The sequence below is a fragment of the Schistocerca piceifrons genome, chromosome 2, assembly GCF_021461385.2.
Source record: "Schistocerca piceifrons isolate TAMUIC-IGC-003096 chromosome 2, iqSchPice1.1, whole genome shotgun sequence".
NCBI lineage: Eukaryota > Metazoa > Arthropoda > Insecta > Orthoptera > Acrididae > Schistocerca > Schistocerca piceifrons.
The window spans coordinates 329,977,585-330,000,105 of NC_060139.1; the positions used below are offsets into that span (position 1 = coordinate 329,977,585).

The window sequence follows — 22,521 nt, forward strand, 5'->3', positions numbered from 1 at the left end:
TCTCAAGAGAGAAAAAAGTAATCTATGTTTTCATTGTTAAACATCCTGATGATAGCTCTAGTTTTCTGGGCTTTTGTGTTTCCTGGAATAGCGGTTGTTAGTATTTGGGCACTGTGATCACTAAAACCAGTGTTTGCAGTCTGTGTGTTGCAGATATATTTATCTGTATTTACAAACACCTGATTTATGGTTGTTGCAGATGTAGTGGTTATACGAGTTGGGTTATTTATAGTTGGTTTTAGGTTAAAGGACTTCAGTAAATCTTTGATTTCATTTTTAAATTTACTGGGTTTGGAGAAATCAACATTGAAATCTCTACATACGATATTTTTTTGAGGGTGCTGAAATCCTCTGACAGCTCTTCCATATGATTATAAAAAACTTTTTTTTATCGCCATCTGGTGACCTATATACACAGATGATTACAGCATTTCTAGTTGGTAGTTCTACTATTGAGAGTTCTATGTCTCTTTCTTTAGATAAGCTGTCAAATTTGGTTATGTGAGTGAAGTCTCTATATTCTTGAACATATATGCAGCTACCACCATGCCTGAGTAATTCTCTACAAAAAGATATTCCATTCTTTAACTGTAGAATTTCTTAATACCAGCAATAAAAGTCACAGATCTTCATCTTCACAATTATCACATTTACTCCACCCTTCCACCTGATTATCCTTCAATGAAAATAGTCTGAGACACAAAGCAACATGTGCATAATATAAAACCAGTCACATATAACAGCAGCCCCACGTAATTCACTAACAAGAACAAATATTATACACATATCAAAGTGATTCTTTTACACAAAAAACGACATACTTATCTACAACCTTTGCTTTGAAATTGATCTGAAATTCATAATTAACAATTTCAATGTCATTGACTTCAAACAGAAAAAAAAAGTTCTTTGAAAGATATTAGAACTAATATTCCTGTAATTAAAATTATAAGAAATGTGAAATAATACTTTTGAATTAATTTGTATTGTGCAACAAATTTATGCAGTTTATCAGGTAATCCTTTCCTTAAATCTATTGACAATAACTATATGTAGTTAAAGTTGAGCCTTTGATCAATTCCATTACAGTATTCATTGATAAAGAGAAATGTTTATTGCAGCAACCTACAATCAATAAATAATTTTCAGTTGTATGGGACATTCATATTACAAACTAGTGTTATGAAAATCAAATACACTGTAGAGCTGTCATTGTATTAAAATGGAAATGAAGTTTTTGTCACATATGCATTGCAATTTTGGTGAAACAATAACCTGATAAGATACTTCCGTCAACATCTGTAGAATACACAAATTACATCAGAATTCCATGTAAATTATGATACACATAGCACTCATAATCTTTCAAGATTCTAACTCATGGCCAAAATTTTCTTTATTTCTTTCTTTTTTTAAAACAACAAATGGTGACACATGTGAAATGTTCTGTTTGAACATAACACATTCTCTAGTTCTTTTCTCCGCATGTGTGTCTCAAAGAAAATAGAAATTGATACTTCTTGGATGTATCCTGACAGAATGACTGCTGGCTCTGGAGGGCAATGGGCAGGCAGCCCCCAGCTCTCTAGTAATGGGGACACTATGTGGTTCACACAATGGACCTAACGTGTAAGTAAATAGTATATTTAATCAAGAAAAATATGTACTTGCAGTATCAAAGATTGTAATTGTTCTACGAAGGTGCAACACAATAATCTGTTCACTATTGTCATTAAATGAGTAATTGCAAGCTTGATGTTATTCATATAAACACGTAGATACTGGTAATGAATGGTGATTAGTAGATGAACATTTTAGATTTTATAGATAAAATCTTCTCTTTCATGTTCTTCCTGTATAATAAGCCGTACTATAGATGTCCACATCACTGCCAGATCCTCCAATGTATTGTGACCAATATTTTTATTGGATTTTCAAGAGAACTCTGAATTGTAAATTCTGAAACCTATTTGCACATTAACATTTAATAATAATATTGTAATATCATTGTAGTGTGGCCCCTTATTTATGGTGGGTTATAACTGCTTCCTTAGCTTTTTAAATTCTAGCTTTATCATAGAAATGAATGATCTGTTAACCTTTCCTAGACATTCTCAAGCCAAGGAGAGCTCTAGAATATAGCATTTACAAACAAATATATAAAGATCTTTATTTACAGGCCTTTAAATACAATTTTATGTAACAACACAACTATGTGCTAAGAACACTTTACCACAAGACAACTGAACTATATGCCAAACAGAACCTATTCAGTAAGAGCATGAAAAACTTTAACAGGACATAGAGGATGCTCTGCTGAACAATTTGAGGTAGGGAACCTTGGATCGGAGAAGCCAGCTTAAGCAAATAATAGGAATAAAATCACAGTACTGTGTACTTTTTTATTTACATTAATTACAGTCAACTGCAAATATCATCATTGACACAATGAGTGTACCATTTGTACCGTATTTTACAAAATGTGCTGAAACTGATGGCCATCAACCTCAATGCAAGCATGACAGTGGCAAACAAGATTCTGATGCACCTTGACAAATATCCCTGGTGTGTTTCGAATCAGATCACAGGCAGCTACAGTTCTGGTAGCTGATTCCAACTCCGTATCCACTGGAGTCTCATAACAAGGGGATTCAGGCCAGGTGACCATGCAGGCCATGGAATAGGGCCTACCCTTCCAGTGAGGCAACCAGGAAATACTTCCAAGTAATTAGGCTCATTCTCCTCATTTCCTTGCAGGAAATAAAGAATATACATATAAATAAACAGCACAGTGTGTGTAAACTTGTATGCATGTTAGTTTAAGTAAGCTGAAAGACAGTAATGCTAGACAAAGTGACAGAAAAGTTTACTTCCATATCTCCTTAAGCTGGTTTCCCTGACACTAGGTTCCCTTCCTCAAATTGTTCAGTGGAGCACTCTCTATGTGCTGCTACATTTTTGCACACATTTACGGAAACATCCTGTACATTGGTTTCTGTTGGCAACAGACAGTTTTTGTAAGAATTGACACACAAAATCTGAGTGTATTCTCTATAGGGAATTCATCCAGGGAAGGAAGGAAATGGTTGATGATGAGAAGCCAAAATCTAGTGCATATTTACGTTATACTAGGAAATATCAACTGATTTTAACATATCATTAGAAAATCATATCATTAAAATATCACACTCCACTGCAGAGTGAAAATCTCATTCAGAAAATCATATGATTATGTGATCATATGAACAATGACTTGAGTCATATCTCAAATGTCCAATGGAATTATGCTCCATAATAATTCATTATTAAGAAAGATAGTCTTCATTAAACAAAACCATGCCCTAAGAATAATATGTGGAATGATTGCATCATGATCATTTGGTAGATAACAGTTTAAGAAGTCAGGTTTGTAACAACAGCATCTCAGATGTCTAAAGATATTTGAAGAGCTCTCTGTTCATGCTGTAACAAATCCAAGAAGAGTGGTGGGTACATTCATCACTTGCTTAGGCTTTAGGAATTCACTCGATAAGAGGTGCTTCACAGGAGTGGACCTTGCATTCTGTGAGTGAGAATTTTACAAAAAAAGGTGATTCAGTTACTGCAGTGACTGCATGATGTAAATGACACTTCAAGTGTTCCCCTCTTCTGAAAATGGATGAAAACGTTTGAGGAGACTAATTCAACACTTACCAACCTGAAATCCTGGTAACCCAGGTCATCAAGAATAGGCAAATCCATTGAGAGTGTAAATTGGTCTGTTCGTGATGATCCTAACTTCTCTATTTATAAGTGTGCTAGTTCTTTAAATGTGCATAGATCACCACTGCACCAAATTCTGAAAAAAGACCTTAAACTGCACCCTCACAAAATCCAACTGGTGCAAGAATTAAAGCCTTGGGATGCTGGACACTGGCTGCAGTTCGCTAATGATGTGACTGAGTGCCATTAATTTAACATCATCTTGTTTTCTGATGAGGCTCATTTTCACTTGAACAGTCACATCAATAAGCAAAATTGTCACTTCTGGAGTGCAACAAATCCTAAACAGAAACACAAGAAACCCCCTCATTTGCCAAAAGTTGCTGTAGATGTTGTGATGTTGACTTGAGGAATGACTGACTCATACTTTTTTGAGGACGAGAGTGATCATGCAGTTGCAGTGAATTCGGATCATTATGTGACAACATTACTGTATTTACTCGAATCTAAGCTGCACTCAAATCTAAGCCGCACCTGAAAAATGAGACTCGAAAGCAAGGGAAAAAAATTTTCCCGAATCTAAGCCGCACCTGAAATTTGAGACTCGAAATTCAAGGGGGAGACCAAAGTTTTAGACCGCACCTCCAAATTGAAACAAAGTTGGTCCATTGTAACATGAGACACACAAGCTTTATCAAGTAGCCATTGGTATGTGTCAGGCGCTCAGTCCGTATTTATAAGGGTACCCTTCCTTTTCCAAATGTTTTGTCTGGTTTGAATCTAGTCAGTTGCTGTGCTTCATTTCTGACTGTATCACTATCCAGCATAAGAATAATACGAATATAATAATGACATGATATGTATATTCTTCCGCGCTTGCTGGTGTCTCACCCTAGTTTCCTAGTTTATTAGGCAGATAGGATTTAAATGAGATAGCAGCAAATACGAAAGAATACATGGCATAATGTTTACATTCTTCTACCTTTTCTTTTAATTTATTTATTGGCGCAGAGGTTTTGGCGTCAGTATTTATCTTTGAGTCTGCACAAGCATGCCTGTGTAGCGCTGCACATATTCGACGGCAGAAGTTAGTTGTAGCGCCACCTACCAACATGTTTCAGAACTTCCGCTTACTCTGCACTCGATTCTAAGCCGCAGGCAGTTTTTTGGATTACAAAAAGCAGATAAAAAAGTGCGGCTTAGATTCGAGTAAATACGATAAATGATGTTTTGGTGCCTGAATTGCAAAACTTTCCCAGTTATAACCAAAGAACATGGTTTCAGCAAGACAAAGCCACAACATAAATGTCCAATGCACCTACACTGCGAGTTTGTGAAATTTTCCCTGCTAAACTGATCTCCAGGACGGGTGACAAAATTGGTCCCCACACAGTCCAAATTTGGGCCTCATGGATTTTTTATTATGTCAGATCTAAACTGTATGTCAATAATCCAACTTCTCTGAAGCAAGTGAAAGAAAATTTCTGCAGCGAAGTGGCAGCCATCCTAGTTTCTATATGCCGAGCCAAAATGCAAAATCTGTTCATCATATAAATGGGTGCCATAGGCATGCTCCCTTGCGGTTAAATGGCATTATTTTCAAGCTGTATATTTCAATAATAAATATTCTGTCAATAGACCTCAACCTCTATTTTATTTTGACACATCAAATATAAACTTTCTTTTGAGATAACCTTTCTTCACTCATAAAATTTGTTCTAAAATATCAATATAATGGAAGGAAACATTCCACGTGGGAAAAATTATATATAAAAACAAAGATGAGGTGACTTACCGAACAAAAGCGCTGGCAGGTCGATAGACACACAAACAAACACAAACATACACACAAAATTCAAGCTTTCGCAACAAACTGTTGCCTCATCAGGAAAGAGGGAAGGAGAGGGGAAGACGAAAGGAAGTGGGTTTTAAGGGAGAGGGTAAGGAGTCATTCCAATCCCGGGAGCGGAAAGACTTACCTTAGGGGGAAAAAAGGACAGGTATACACTCGCACACACGCACATATCCATCCACACATACAGACACAAGCAGACATATTTAAAGACAAAGAGTTTGGGCAGAGATGTCAGTCGAGGCAGAAGTGTAGGCAAAGAAGTTGTTGAAAGACAGGTGAGGTATGAGTGGCAGCAACTTGAAATTAGCGGAGATTGAGGCCTGGCGGATGACGAGAAGAGAGGATATACTGAAGGGCAAGTTCCCATCTCCGGAGTTCGGATAGGTTGATGTTGGTGGGAAGTATCCAGATAACCCGGACGGTGTAACACTGTGCCAAGATGTGCTGGCTGTGCACCAAGGCATGTTTAGCCACAGGGTGATCCTCATTACCAACAAACACTGTCTGCCTGTGCCCATTCATGCGAATGGACAGTTTGTTGCTGGTCATTCCCACATAGAATGCATCACAGTGTAGGCAGGTGGTAAATCACGTGGGTGCTTTCACACGTGGCTCTGCCTCTGATCGTGTACACCTTCCGGGTTACAGGACTGGAGTAGGTGGTGGTGGGAGGGTGCATGGGACAGGTTTTGCATCGGGGGCGGTTACAAGGACAGGAGCCAGAGGGTAGGGAAGGTGGTTTGGGGATTTCATAGGGATGAACTAACAGGTTACGAAGGTTAGGTGGACGGCGGAAAGACACTCTTGGCGGAGTGGGGAGGATTTCACGAAGGATGGATCTCATTTCAGGGCAGGATTTGAGGAAGTCATATCCCTGCTGGAGAGCCACATTCAGAGTCTGGTCCAGTCCCGGAAAGTATCCTGTCACAAGTGGGGCACTTTTGTGGTTCTTCTGTGGGGGATTCTGGATTTGAGGGGACGAGGAAGTGGCTCTGGTTATTTTCTTCTGTACCAGGTCGGGAGGGTAGTTGCGGGATGCGAAAGCTGTTTTCAGGTTGTTGGTGTCATGATTCAGGGATTCCGGACTGGAGCAGATTCGTTTGCCACGAAGACCTAGGCTGTAGGGAAGGGACCGTTTGATGTGGAATGGGTGGCAGCTGTCATAATGGAGGTACTGTTGCTTGTTGGTGGGTTTGATGTGGATGGACGTGTGAAGTTGGCCATTGGACAGGTGGAGGTCAACGTCAAGGAAAGTGGCATGGGATTTGGAGTAGGACCAGGTGAAGTCCGTCCACATCAAACCCACCAACAAGCAACAGTACCTCCATTATGACAGCTGCCACCCATTCCACATCAAACGGTCCCTTCCCTACAGCCTAGGTCTTTGTGGCAAACGAATCTGCTCCAGTCCGGAATCCCTGAATCATTACACCAACAACCTGAAAACAGCTTTCGCATCCCGCAACTACCCTCCCGACCTGGTACAGAAGCAAATAACCAGAGCCACTTCCTCGTCCCCTCAAACCCAGAATCCCCCACAGAAGAACCACAAAAGTGCCCCACTTGTGACAGGATACTTTCCGGGACTGGACCAGACTCTGAATGTGGCTCTCCAGCAGGGATACGACTTCCTCAAATCCTGCCCTGAAATGAGATCCATCCTTCATGAAATCCTCCCCACTCCGCCAAGAGTGTCTTTCCGCCGTCCACCTAACCTTCGTAACCTGTTAGTTCATCCCTATGAAATCCCCAAACCACCTTCCCTACCCTCTGGCTCCTATCCTTGTAACCGCCCCCGATGAAAAACCTGTCCCATGCACCCTCCCACCACCACCTACTCCAGTCCTGTAACCCGGAAGGTGTACACGATCAGAGGCAGAGCCACGTGTGAAAGCACCCACGTGATTTACCAACTGACCTGCCTACACTGTGATGCATTCTATGTGGGAATGACCAGCAACAAACTGTCCATTCGCATAAATGGACACAGGCAGACAGTGTTTGTTGGTAATGAGGATCACCCTGTGGCTAAACATGCCTTGGTGCACAGCCAGCACATCTTGGCACAGTGTTACACCGTCCGGGTTATCTGGATACTTCCCACCAACACCAACCTATCCGAACTCCGGAGATGGGAACTTGCCCTTCAGTATATCCTCTCTTCTCGTCATCCGCCAGGCCTCAATCTCCGCTAATTTCAAGTTGCCGCCACTCATACCTCACCTGTCTTTCAACAACTTCTTTGCCTACACTTCTGCCTCGACTGACATCTCTGCCCAAACTCTTTGTCTTTAAATATGTCTGCTTGTGTCTGTATGTGTGGATGGATATGTGCGTGTGTGCGAGTGTATACCTGTCCTTTTTTCCCCCTAAGGTAAGTCTTTCCGCTCCCGGGATTGGAATGACTCCTTACCCTCTCCCTTAAAACCCACTTCCTTTCGTCTTCCCCTCTCCTTCCCTCTTTCCTGATGAGGCAACAGTTTGTTGCGAAAGCTTGAATTTTGTGTGTATGTTTGTGTTTGTTTGTGTGTCTATCGACCTGCCAGCGCTTTTGTTCGGTAAGTCACCTCATCTTTGTTTTTATATATAGTTCTAAAATACCAGTTACATTTAAGAAGTAGTAGTGTCTACATCTACAGATACTTCTACAACTGTAGTGACAACAATAGAAACAAATTATTTTCATGGTTTTAAAGTCATGTTTTGCGTCAGAATAATGCTACAATTAAAATCCTTGATCATTTATGTAATGGTATAAAATTCCTGACAGGCAGTGAAGCTTGAATCGAAAGTCAGCTAAAAAGGTTCCAAGTTTGTTGGAGCTATCATTTTCCACAAAATCTATGAAAAAGGTAAAGCTGTAATCAAACTAGAGGACAGATTGAATACCATAGTGCTTTACTAGTAATGGTTGCATCACAGGTGGTATGCATTGCCTTTGAACTGACTTACCCAGCCTGTTATAAGGGTGCTTTACAACGTAAAGTGGGCTCTGAAACATAATGTAACTCAGTATTTTCCAAAAGGTATATAAAGGCATTTATCTGTAAATAAACCATACGTTTCTTCTGGACAGCTCCTGCTTCTCCAAAGATGATTACTTTTTTAGACGTTTCATGCTTAGTTCTCTTATTGGTTTTTTTCCTCGAGTTATGTAAACCCAGCTGTAAATGGCTGGCTTCAACAACATTTAAATAAAAATTACTTAAATAGCCTGCAAACTGACTTTTTCCATGTTGTTGCAATACATAATAGAAAATAGGAGCAGCAACAGCACACACTCTTGTTGTGTTTGTCAAAGTTCCTCAGTGACATAACCAATTCTGGGTTAACACAGCTGTTAGCCATGTGAACAAAGAGCTGAGGGAATTGCTTTCGACTGAAAAAAAGTCTCATATATGTGCTGTGCTTCTTGCTGCAACTGGGAAATGGGGATATATTAATCATGGCCTTTACCTAAATATGATGGGTATGTAAAGATTAGCTGAGCACCTTGCAAAAAGTGTAAGGGTAGCCACAAGCACACAAGACAAAATTCTTGTGATTACTGGAATCAAAGAGACACTTTTTTTTAGGTTAGAGCCTGGTTACAGACAGAAAGTACTGAAAGAAATTAGAGCAGTAAAGACCATAACAAATGTGACAGTTTCCAAAAAAATAAAATTAACTTGCTTAGCCATAATGTTAAAGGGTTGAAATACAAAATAGATGAACTTATTGTATGCTTAGAAGGAAAGGAAAATTCTGAAGGAATAGGTGTTCAGTGCCTGCCTGAACACCATGTAACCACAGGGATGAAGATGTTAAATATCAGGGATTATAGACTTGCATCATTTTAATGTAGAATTAACATGGAAAAATGAGGAGTTTTAACATATGTAAAAGTTGGACACATAGTGAAAAGTATCGAAAGAAATAGATTTTGCATTGATCAGAACCTAGAAACACGTGCTTGTGAGTTGTTACTGCAGAACACTTTTCTGCTAATTGTAACAGTCTACAGGTCCCCTCTAGGAAACTTTCAGCTATTTATGAGATATTTAGATGCATTATCTGTCAGACAAGAAGAAAGAGTTAGTAGTTTGTGGGGATTTCATGCAGATTTCTTAAAAGATATGAACAGGAAAAATGAACTAGAATTATTATTTGGATGGTTTAATCTAATTTCAATAGTCAATTTTCCAACTTGTGTGCAGCAAATTTGTAGAACACTGATTGATAGCATTTTTAAAGACAGTGCTCACACTGAAACAACACCCAATTAATGGAAATAAACAGTATTGCATCTTGCAACTTGGAAGCATGTTCATACAAAGCAGTGAGGTTTATTAATGAGAACAGGATACAATGTTATAAGAGGAAACTAAAAAGGGTGGTAAGGATGACATATATGTTAATGTCAAATTCAATTTATTCCATAGTAAATTTGTGTCACTATTTGAAAGTTGCTTTCCTAAAAAGTTATCCAAAAGATACATAAAAAAGTAAGCCATGGATAATTAAGGAAATTGAAATCTCATGGAAGAAGAAGAATAGGGAAATTTAAGCAGAGGCCAGAGTTAGTCAAGATCCAACATTACTTGTGGACTACAGAAAATATTGTAGTATTTAAAGGAAAGTTGTTAACATCCAGTCCTGATAGAAATAAATAACGCAGATAACAAGATTATATCTAAAAAACAAAGATGATGTAACTTACCAAATGAAAACGTTGGTATGTTGATAGACACACAAACACACACACAAAATTCAAGCTCTCGCAACCCGCGATTGCTTCATCAGGAAAGAGGGAAAGAGAGGGAAGCCTATTTATGGGTCGCTTCTTGGTTACCCAGGCCTGCCAACCCAAAGTTTGGTACAGATTTATTGATGACATCTTCATGATCTGGACTCACAGTGAAGAAGAACTCCAGAATTTCCTCTCCAACCTCAACAGCTTTGGTTCCATCAGATTCACCTGGTCCTACTCCAAATCCCATGTCACTTTCCTTGACGTTGACCTCCATCTGTCCAATGGCCAGCTTCACACATCCATCCACATCAAACCCACCAACAAGCAACAGTACCTCCATTATGACAGCTGCCACCTATTCCATATCAAACGGTCCCTTCCCTACAGCCTAGGTCTTTGTCGCAAATGAATCTGCTCCAGTCCTGAATCCCTGAACCATTACACCAACAACCTGAAAACAGCTTTCGCATCCTGCAACTACCCTCCCGACCTGGTACAGAAGCAAATAACCAGAGCCACTTCCTCGTCCCCTCAAACCCAGAACCTCCAACAGAAGAACCCCAAAAGTGCCCCACTTGTGACAGGATGCTTTCCGGGACTGGATCAGACTCTGAATGTGGCTCTCCAGCAGGGATACGACTTCCTCAAATCCTGCGCTGAAATGAGATCCATCCTTCATGAAATCCTCCCCACTCCACCAAGAGTGTCTTTCCGCCGTCCACCTAACCTTCGTAACCTCTTGGTTCATCCCAATGAAATCCCCAAACCACCTTCCCTACCCTCTGGCTCCTACCCTTGTAACCGCCCCCGGTGTAAAACCTGTCCCATGCACCCTCCCACCACCACCACTCCAGTCCTGTGACCCGGAAGATGTACACGATCAAAGGCAGAGCCACGTGTGAAAGCACCCACGTGATTTACCAACTGACCTGCCTACACTGTGAAGCTTTCTATGCGGGAATGACCAGCAACAAACTGTCCATTCGCATGAATGGACACAGGTAGACAGTGTTTGTTGGTAATGAGGATCATCCGGTGGCTAAACATGGCTTGGTGCACGGCCAACACATCTTGGTACAGTCTTACACCGTCCGGGTTATCTGGATACTTCCCACTATCACCAACCTATTAGAACACTGGAGATGGGAACTTGCCCTTCAATATATCCTCTCTTCCCATTACCCACCAGGCCTCAACCTCTGCTAATTTCAAGTTGCTGAGGTCACCTGTCATTCAACAACATCTTTGCTCTGTACTTCTGCCTCGACTAACATCTCTGCCCAAACTCTTTGCCTTTACATATGTCTACTTGTGTCTGTATATGTGCAGATGGATATGTGTGTGTGTGTGTGTGTGTATGTGTGTGTGTATGTGCGTGTGTGTGTGTGTGTGTGTGTGTGTGTGTGTGTGTGTGTGTGTGTGTGTGTGTGTGTGTGTGTGCGCGCGCGCGTGTGCGCGCGCGAGTGCGCGCGCGTGTGCGCGCGCGTGTGCGCGAGTGTATACCTGTCCTTTTCCCCCCTAAGGTAAGTCTTTCCGCTCCTGGGACTGGAATGACTCCTTACCCTCTCCTTTAAAACCCACATCCTTTCGTCTTTCCCTCTCCTTCCGTGGGTTGCGAAAGCTTGAATTTTGTGTGTGTGTTTGTGTTTGTCTGTGTGTCTATCAACATACCAATGCTTTCGTTTGGTAAGTTACATTATCTTTGTTTTTAGATATATTTTTCCCACGTGGAATGTTTCCCTCTATTATATAGGGTGTTACAAAAAGGTACAGCCAAACTTTCAGGAAACATTCCTCACACACAAAGAAAGAAAATATGTTATGTGGACATGTGTCCGGAAATGCTTACTTTCCATGTTAGAGCTCATTTTATTACTTCTCTTCAAATCACATTAATCATGGAATGGAAACACACGGCAACAGAACGTACCAGTGTGACTTCAAACACTTTGTTACAGGAAATGTTCAAAATATCCTCCATTAGCGAGGATACATACATCCATCCTCCGTCGCATGGTATCCCTGATGCGCTGATGCAGCCCTGGAGAGTGGCGTATTGTATCACAGCCGTCAACAATACGAGCACAAAGAGTCTCTACATTTGGTACCGGGGTTGCACAGACAAGAGCTTTCAAATGCCCCCATAAATGAAAGTCAAGAGGGTTCAGGTCAGGAGAGTGTGGAGGCCATGGAATTGGTCCGCCTCTACCAATCCATTGGTCACTGAATTTGTTGATGAGAAGCATACGAACACTTCGACTGAAATGTGCAGGAGCTCCATTGTGCATGAACCACATGTTGTGTCGTACTTGTAAAGGCTCATGTTGTAGCAGCACAGGTAGAGCATCCCATATGAAATCATGATAACGTGCTCCATTGAGAGTAGGTGGAAGAACATGGGGCCCAATCAAGACATCACCAACAATGCCTGCCCAAACGTTCACAGAAAATCTGTGTTGATGACGTGATTGCACAATTGCATGCGGATTCTTGTCAGCCCACACATGTTGATTGCGAAAATTTACAATTTGATTGCGTTGGAATGAAGCCTCATCCCTAAAGAGAACATTTGTACTGAAATGAGGATTGACACATTGTTGGATGAGCCATTCGCAGAAGTGTACCCATGGAGGCCAATCAGCTGCTGATAGCGCCTGCACACACTGTACATGGTACGGAAACAACTGGTTCTCCCATACCACTCTCCATACAGTGACGTGGTCAACGTTACCTTGTACAGCAGCAACTTCTCTGATGCTGACATTAGGGTTATCGTCAACTGCACAAAGAATTGCCTCGTCCATTGCAGGTGTCCTCATCGTTCTAGGTCGTCCCCAGTCTTGAGTCATAGGCTGGAATGTTCTGTGATCCCTAAGACGCTGATCAATTGCTTCGAACGTCTTCCTGTCGGGACACATTCATTCTGGAAATCTGTCTCGATTCAAACGTGCCGCGCCACGGCTATTGCCCCGTGCTAATCCATACATCAAATGCGCATCTGCCAACTCTGCATTTGTAAACATTGCACTGACTGGAAAACCACGTTCGTGATGAACACTAACCTGTTGATGCTATGTACTGATGTGCTTGATGCTAGTACTGTAGAGCAATGAGTCGCATGTCAACACAAGCACCGAAGTCAACATTACCCTCCTTTAATTGGGCCAACTGGCGGTGAATCGAGGAAGTACAGTACATACTGACGAAAGTAAAATGAGCTCTAACATGGAAATTAAGCATTTTCGGACACATGTCCACATAACATCTTTTCTTTATCTGTGTGTGAGGAATGTTTCCTGAAAGTTTGGCTGTACCTTTTTGTAACACCCTGTATAGATAACAAGATTAAAACTATATGGAACATTGTCAAACTGGGAACAGGACAGCCAGTCAGTGAACAGGATTCCATAACAATTAAACTAAATGACAATGTTGTGACTGATGATTCACAATTCATAAATACTTTTAACAATCCATTTCTAAATATAGCAGCAAATGTAAGACTAAATGGTTCCATTGAAGAAGCAAGAGAATATATTATAAATTTCATTCCACAAAACTTTAAGCAACTAGTAGTAGCACCAGCATCCTTCACTGAAGCTACTGCAATTTAAAAAAAAAAATAAAAAAAAGAGAGAGAGAGAGAGAGAGAAAAGCTCTCGCAGGTTTGATGGAATTTGAAACTGAATTCTTATCATCCAGTTTTCTTACTGACATCTTTTTCCAGAATATTAAAAAAAATTTACACAAGAGAAGCTGCACACTTAACTGGAAACAATTTACTTAGCATACCACAGTCTGTATTCCAAAAGGTTGCTTGAAAGAGAATGCAATTTATACACTCATTCAAGTCTTAAATAATAATATATCACCAGTTGGTATCTTTTGTGATCTCTCCAAGGCCTTGGTGCTCAAGTTTTATGGAATTTATGGATTTTCAGACACCTGGTTTGTATCGCGTCTGTAGCAGAAAGCAGAAGGTTGTGCTGAATAATTCATACAACGTTGGAAAGGTAGAAAATTTTAGCAGTTGGGGTAAAAGTCATAAAGGATGTCCCACAGGGTTCAGTTTTTGGTCCACTCCTATTTCTTATGCATTTGAATGCTTTTCCACTTAATGCTCAACAAGCAAGCAAAATTGGTAGTTTCTACAGATGATACTAGTATTATAATAAATCCCATTAGAGAGAAAGCAATAGAAGAGTTAAATGATATTTTCCAGAGCTATTAAATGGTTCTGTGAAAATGGAAAAACACTACGTTCAGTTCTGTGCAACAAATAGTCATACCAACAACTGGTGTAGCACATGAACTGGAGGCAGTGTGTGGGGTAGAATGCTCCAAATTTTTTGGGTGTACATATTGATGAAAACTTGAACTGGAAGAAGCACATTACTGAGCTTCTCAAAAAAATTTTCATCAACTTTTGCTCTTCATACAATTGCCCAAATCTTGGAAATGAATACATCAACCTCCTGATATATTTTACATATTTCCACTCAATAATGCCACATGGAATAATTTTCTGAGGTAACTTATCACTTAAAAAGGAAGTACTGACTGAAAAAAGCAAGCAGTGAGAATAATATGTGCTATGCGCCCATGGAAATCATGTAGGTACCGCTTGAAAGAACTAGGCATTGCATTTTCACAATGCTTATTTTTGCTAATGAAATTTGTCATATATAATCCATCATAGTTTGAGAAGAACAATGATGTACATACACTGGAGGGAAAAATGGTCTCTAATATCCATTCTTAAAGCTGTCAGAGGTTCAGAGGTGAGTTCAATATGCAGGAAAAAAATTTTTGATCATTTGTTTAATTATGTATGAGGGTGAGTCAAATGAAAACCTTAAATTTGTAATAACAAATCAAAATTTCGCGCTGTTATCCTGTAAGTTGGTAAGCATGCTACAAACAGCATGCAGAATGGTGTGTAGGTGGCAGTATAGTGCAGATGCACACATACCGTCACAATATCAGTATAAAGATGGCCGCTCCACTTGCGACTTGCACCAGGGCAGAACAGCATTCTGTTATTCGGTTTTTGAGTAGTGAAGGTGTGAAATCTATTGAAATTCATCAACGAATGAAGGTTCAGTACGGTGATGCTTGTTTGTCAGAGCAGCAAGTCTACGAATGGAGTAGGAAGTTCGCAAATTGTGTGACTTCAGTGGAAGATGCTCCTCGTCCAGGTCAGGCACAATGAGTTGACTCCACAGAACATTGCAGCAGTTGAAGCCATAGTGAAGGAAAACTGCCGAGTGACACTGAATGACATTGCAGCATGTTTACAGATTAGTCATGGGTCAGCACACCACATTGTGCATGATGTGCTCCAGTTTCACAAAGTGTCTGCAAGATGGGTGCCACAGCAGCTGACTCCTGAAATGAGAGAACAATGTGTTGATGCTTGTGAAGAACTTCTTTGGCGCTTTGAACAAGAAGGTGATGGCTTCCTTGCAAGAATCATTACTGGGGATGAAACCTGGGTTCACTTCCACCAACCGGAAATGAAGAGAGCGAGCACGGAATGGCGCCATTCCTCATCACCAAAACCAAAGAAATTTCGAACAGAACCATCAGCAGGGAAGGATATGCTGATTTTCTTTTGGGACAAAAAAGGTGCCATTTTGGAGCATTACATGCCTAGAGGGACCACTGTCACCAGTGCATCATACACAGATCTCGTAAAAAATCATGTGCGGCTGGCAATCAAATCAAAGCGACGTGGATTGCTGTCAGCAGGTGTCCTTTTGCAACATGAATATGCAAGGCCCCACACTGCCCGTACAACAGTTGCAACAATCACAGACCTGCATTTTGAGTGTCTTCCTCATCCACTATACTCACCAGACCTTGCCCCAAGTGATTTCCATATGTTTGGACCACTCAAAGGCGCAGTGGGAAGAAAGAAGTTCCATTCTGATGAAGAGGTACACCATGTGGTGCACGAGAAATCATATCGCAATAAGCCTCAAATAAATTACCTGTTTTGTGGGACTCCTGATGAGAATTTCAAACGATACTGATGATGTCCCAACAGAAACTAGATTCTTCAGTGAACAATTTCAAGGCAATTAATTAACAGTTAACAGTATTCAAATCACAAAATTGTTGTTATTTCAATGGTATTTGGGGCTCAAAATAGATGAAAATTGCACAAAAACCTGCTGATGTAACATTAGCCTTGCATTCAGCATGGAGAAGATTATGTTGCCGGCTGCTTTGGCCGAGCGGTTCTAGGCACTTCAGTCCAGAACCGGGCGACTGCTACGGTCGCAGGTTCAAATCCTGCCCCGGGCATGGATGTGTGTGATGTCCGTAGGTTAGTTAGGTTTACGTAATTCTAAGTTCTAGGGGACTGATGACCTCAGATGTTAAGTCCCATAGTGCTCAGAGCCATTTGAACCATTTGAGATTATGTTTAAAAGTGATACAGCTTTGTACCACTTCTGCACAATAAATAATATTTAAAAAAATATTTAAGGTTTTCATTTGATTCACCCTCGTAAAATGTCTTGACAGGTAGTGAAGCAACTTTTAAATCTAATTAAAATCATTTCTCTTGGGCAACTCCTTTTATTCTATTGATGAATTTCATTTTAAAAAACTGGTTTTTAAGTGTGGTTGCACGATTATGAATAAAATGACAATGCATCCATTAATGTTAATACTATTCATGTATACATATCCTGTAAACTGACTTGATCCACATAATTTCAATAAAGAGTCATTCAAATGGTCTATTAACTATTAATTACTATTAATTACTATTAATTAACTATTGTCCAAATGACTCCCGTACTGCAAATTGACATGTTCCATGTTGTTACAGTATATTGTGCAAATGTCTCCTGTAACTAGAATAGAAATCATATTGCAATAAGCCTCAAATAAATTACCTGTTTTGTGGGACTTCTGATGAGAATTTCAAGCGATACTGATGATGTCCCAACAGAAACTAGATTCTTCAGTGAACAATTTCAAGGCAATTAATTAACAGTTAACAGTATTCAAATCACAAAATTGTTGTTATTTCAATGGTATTTGGGGCTCAAAATAGATGAAAATTGCACAAAAACCTGCTGATGTAACATTAGTCTCAACTTTTCTTTGTTGAATTGCAACAAATTTACTAACCCCTTCACTTATAATCCCTTGTGTGACTCAGATAGGATATTTGGGGCCAATGCGATTATCATGACCCTTGCCCATGGTACATCAGCGGCATGAAATGTAAACTGCACGGACCTGGCAGTCATGACTTGAGACATGCCCAACTACACACAACACAGGCCAGGCTTGTACTGATTCTCATTATCTATTTGAATCACACTCAGCTACGTATCACTGTAGTTCACATTCACACGTTTTTTAAAAAAAAAAAAAAAAAAAAAAAAAAAATGAGAATGACAACATTGAGTTATTTTCATAATTCTGCAACCAGCTGTGGAATAATGACATCATATGTCCTGTATGAGGAAATACAGGTGATTAGTTATTGAGAATGATACCACTGATGGTCAACTACCAAAGCCCTGGATTTGGAAATAAATATGAAAGTCTGAAACTATGGAGCTATGTAATGACTCGTGGCATAAAAGAGATAAACTTACATCAGATAGGAGTAAATAAAAGAGAACTAGATATATTTAATATAGCACCTGGTAACATTTTCTGGGAGAATATTGTAACTGAGGCTCACTCAGATGCAGAACAAATATGAACAAATTCAAACAGAGTACAAAGAATAGACAACAAATGATTTCCTGTGTATTGTATAAAATTAAAAGCTATTTTGCATTGTCCATAATAATGGTGCAGAGGAAAAACCAAGAATTCAACTGAATTGGTCAAAGGGGCCTGATATAGAAACACCCATATTTAGAAGAACAATGCAACTAAAATATATATCTGTAAATTACAAGATGTCTACACTTTGCAAATAATGATCTGGGTGCCAATACAGACAAACCGAGAAAAATAAGACCCGTCACCAAGTATCTGAATCAAAAACTTGAACGAAGTGTATGCATGAAAAATAAGGGATGCATACATTACAAACAATTCAGTCCATAAAAAGGCATGATTTGGTATTAAATTTTACAAATTATGTGAGCCAGATTCAGGCTATTGCTATGGCTTTAAAATATATATATAGGCCACGATAAGATGAATTGTGATGATAGTGCCACTGAAGTGTTGGCTAAGAGCTACTACCCCAGTCAACAGACTTCAGTGGCGCTATCATCATAGTTTACCTTATCATGGCATATATATATATTTTAAAGCCATAGCAATAACTTGAGAACACACTTTATACCTAGAGAATTGATACTCATCACCAAAATTATTTATGACACTACTGCACAATTACAAAACAAATGTCATTGTACATGTGAACAGAAAGAATATGTCAAAAGCTTTCTGTAAATTAAAATTAAAGGTGGGAGAATACAGAATGAGGAGCTGCAATTGAATACTCACTGTAAAATGGAAATGTAAGTAAGTTTTTTTTTATAATGATGACAAAACACAAAACAGTAAGAATGATTACACAATAATCCAATCATACTATTAAGCTGAGTTGTATTATTGAGTACAACTAGAGAATGACTGAAATTGATCACCAAGTCGAAATAACAGCATGCTTCCCAGTCATGAAAAAAAATTTGGTTTTGTCTGTTAAATATTGGTCTTTTCAATCTGTACATTTTGTGCAACAAAATAAATAACAGGGAATAAACAAAGTTACATTGATTATAGGATTGAAATAAACAAATTATTTCTGAAGAAGATACCAAAACCAGATTGTAAAGGACAAGAATGAATATCATATGGAGATATATTAGAGAGCTTGTACATGAAAAATTGGGCCCCTTTTCCCAAGCATATTGATCCAATGGGATCAAAATCAAGGAAATCAAGTTCGTATGAAAAAAAAAAAATCTTAGTGAAAAAACATGGGAATGCAAGAGAGGCAAAGTTCCATTAAATGTACCCACATGTTTCAAACAATATCACATCTTTGAAGATTATTGATTTGTGTTGTTTCTTTTTGTAAGAGTGCTAATTATGTGAATTGTGGATGTAGTCCGGAATTGGAGATAAATTGTACAGATTTATATTATATGGTATTGATTGAAATAAATCTTTTGTGGTACTTCTAACACAGTTATTATATGATGTTGTTATTACGTATCAAATATTTCACAGAATTATATCAGTTGGATCTTAGACATGTACTCACATTCCACAAGTGGTGTGTGATTCGTACAATGTCAGGCCGATCCATAAGTGGTGTGCAATTGGTACAATGTTGGATCAATTTGCTGAACAGTGAAATGGCTTGAAGGCTGGACAATCGTGTTTGCATTTTGGCCCCAGGCCATTGGAACTTAAATCGTAGATTAGGGTGTTATTGCTTCAACATGAGATTGATGACATCACTCACAGCATGCCCCGTCATAGTGAGGCCTGTATTGCAGCCAGAGGTGGTCAAAGCCCAAACTAATCACATTAACCATTTGTCGAAATATGTGTGCAAATCCGTTAAGTTGGAAATAACTAAGAACATTTTTGTCTACCATTATGCATGTTGCAATTGTTTAAGTTCTGTATTTTATATTGTCTCTACTTTACTGTCATCTGTTTGTACTCTTTTGTGACAACATAAATGCAACCTTGCAAAATTCCTGTTTGTTGCTTTAATTTTGGACACCAATGTATAAGAAATGTTTGAGTATATATCATGAAGTATTAATTAATTCTATTTCTATAAACTTAAGACAGTAACATAGTAAGTCAATATAATGAGTAAGCATTGTTTAAAGTGGACTCATTGGTTTATTCAGTAAATTTTAAAATTATAACAATTATGCTATCATTTTTAAAAGAATTATTTCAGTTCCTTGCAGCTATTTTATGATTTCTCCTGATTTTTAAAGAATAGTATGGTATGCAAGGTGCAACAGACTGCCTATGTGCAGTAGTTAAAGAAACTATTTTTCTGTGTGGTCTCTGTGTTACAATTTCCATAAACTGTACTTATCTAAATTCCTTAAAAGCCTGTGCCTGTTCAATATTTTCTATGATCCTTTGAATTGAGAGAAATATAACTGATGAAATGTTATTATTCTGTTTCATACATTGGCAGGTAGCTGACACCAGAGGAGGTCCTGTCTCCACGATATGCATTACTTCAGTATAATTTTGAGGGAAATTAATTAATTTTTATTAAACATGAAACACATCTGTAATGATGTGGATCACTAGTCTTCCACTAACTATGTGTGTAGTTGAATAGGTGTAGTTGTGTAGGTAATTTTCCAAGAAATATATTTTAAAGTAATAATAGAAGTTCCAAATGAAAAGATTGGAAGAATGTGATATTTTACTTATGTGTTATAATATTTTAAGAAAATATAATCAATGTCTTATATTTATAGGTAACAATGTAAAATAATTTATGTTAAAGGAAATAAAAAATAACAATGTTGTGATACTATTGCATTGAAATGAATGCTAAATAAACTGTTTCTACTGAAAATCTAACGCAGGAGACACAACTTTAGCACTACTTTTTACCTACTTACAGACAGTGACTATCCGATTTATGCAATAACTATGATACTGAAAATCTGAGAAAAGACGAACAGTTAGTGTATTTTCTCTTATATCATACCATCAGGCATTACGTACTGATGGGAAGAGAAAACAAATATGATACAATGTGAAAATAACTACAAAGAAAAGCATCTCTAAACAGGGCCCCAGTAAGGACAAGGTATAAGAAAATCCTAGTTACCAAATGTCAGTGTTCTATATGATTAAAACTACTGCTCATTGAATTATCTGCAGAGAAAAATTCAGCCTCACTTTGCTCACTGTATATGTCTCTTGCAGAAATATCTTTTGGTGTTGCGATGTAACCACTTTGCTGGGGATATATGTTGTCAACAGAATATAATTCAAAGTAAATGTCTTTACAAAATATTAATTTTGAAGACTGTAGCTGAAATATAATATGTTCTTGAAATGTGGTGGGTGCAATTCAGTTCGTTCAAAATAATAAACGTTGACCACAAGTTATCATCATTTTGTTGCTTCACTGCACATGATGTTTCCTGTAAGAGTCATAAGTGAAAATAGGTCAGAGAACACTATGATTCTTGAAAGACGTGAAAAGTCATTAGGGCTTCTGCTCAAAATCTTACATCATACTGGGCCTCCCACACACAATTTCTCACTAGTCTTCTATACTCTTGCTAACAATTGATGTATTGTTGCTTATCCTAAATTTGCCAATTACAATTACAGAAATTGTTGATAATTACAAAAAATGTAATCATCTGATGGTTACAATTAAAATGCATGGAATGTGATACAAAGATGATTATGTATATCTTGTTTTCATAGTAAAATAAGTGGAATGATACAATAAACAATACTAATTATGGTCGTGCGGTTCCAGACTGTAGCGCCTAGAACGGCTCGGCCACTTCGGCCGGCAATACTAATTACATTTTTTTGTTACTTACACTGAAACTACATTATCCCAAGCGCTCCTACCATGTTTCCTGTTGCAAATATGAGTGCATTATTTTTTACTGTGAGGAGAATTTCAGTTTATAATACAGCATCCCAAATACACATTTGGTTTATGTTGTTAATCTGATTTTGTTTTGTGAATTACAGTAATTACAAGGTAATTAGATACATTATGTTAGCCAACAACATAGCAAGCTGACATTATGGTAAATAGAGTTGTTACACATTTCAAACATTACAATTACCATATATGTGATGTCTCTTTTGTAACTCGATTGTTCATAAATCAATAACCCTAACTGCAATTGAAAAAATTGACAATACCTGTTCCTACCAATGGATGGAAGTAATATTAGTGACTACTTGGACATGAAGTTGTTGAAAATTATGTTACAGAGCTCAAAAGGCAACATTACTTACATGTGTCCTCCTAATGACATAACAGTTAATTAGGCAATTCAAATTGACTTCAAAATCATATGAAAAATGACCTATTATGTTTCAGAGTATCTACTTAAGTAAATGAAACAGCCTATTTATTTGAAAAATAAAAGTGCATGATAAAAGATAAGACTTTTAAATAAAACTAGACCTACACTTTTTGAAAGAAAAAAATCTCACGAGATAGATAAGGATGCATCGCAACTTTAAACTGAACAATAAAATAAACAATCTC

General features: G+C 38.4%; 1 protein-coding gene across 1 annotated transcript in view; it reads left to right on the top strand.

The window, feature by feature from the left end:
- Positions 1–20,788, top strand: part of LOC124777051 — a 75,516-nt gene extending 54,728 nt beyond the window's left edge. The window contains exons 4-5 of the mRNA XM_047252320.1: positions 1,539–1,629; positions 20,452–20,788. The gene's annotated coding sequence lies outside the window, so the exon portion shown is untranslated. The remainder of the gene's footprint in view (positions 1–1,538; positions 1,630–20,451) is intronic.
- Positions 20,789–22,521: the final 1,733 nt, after the last annotated feature.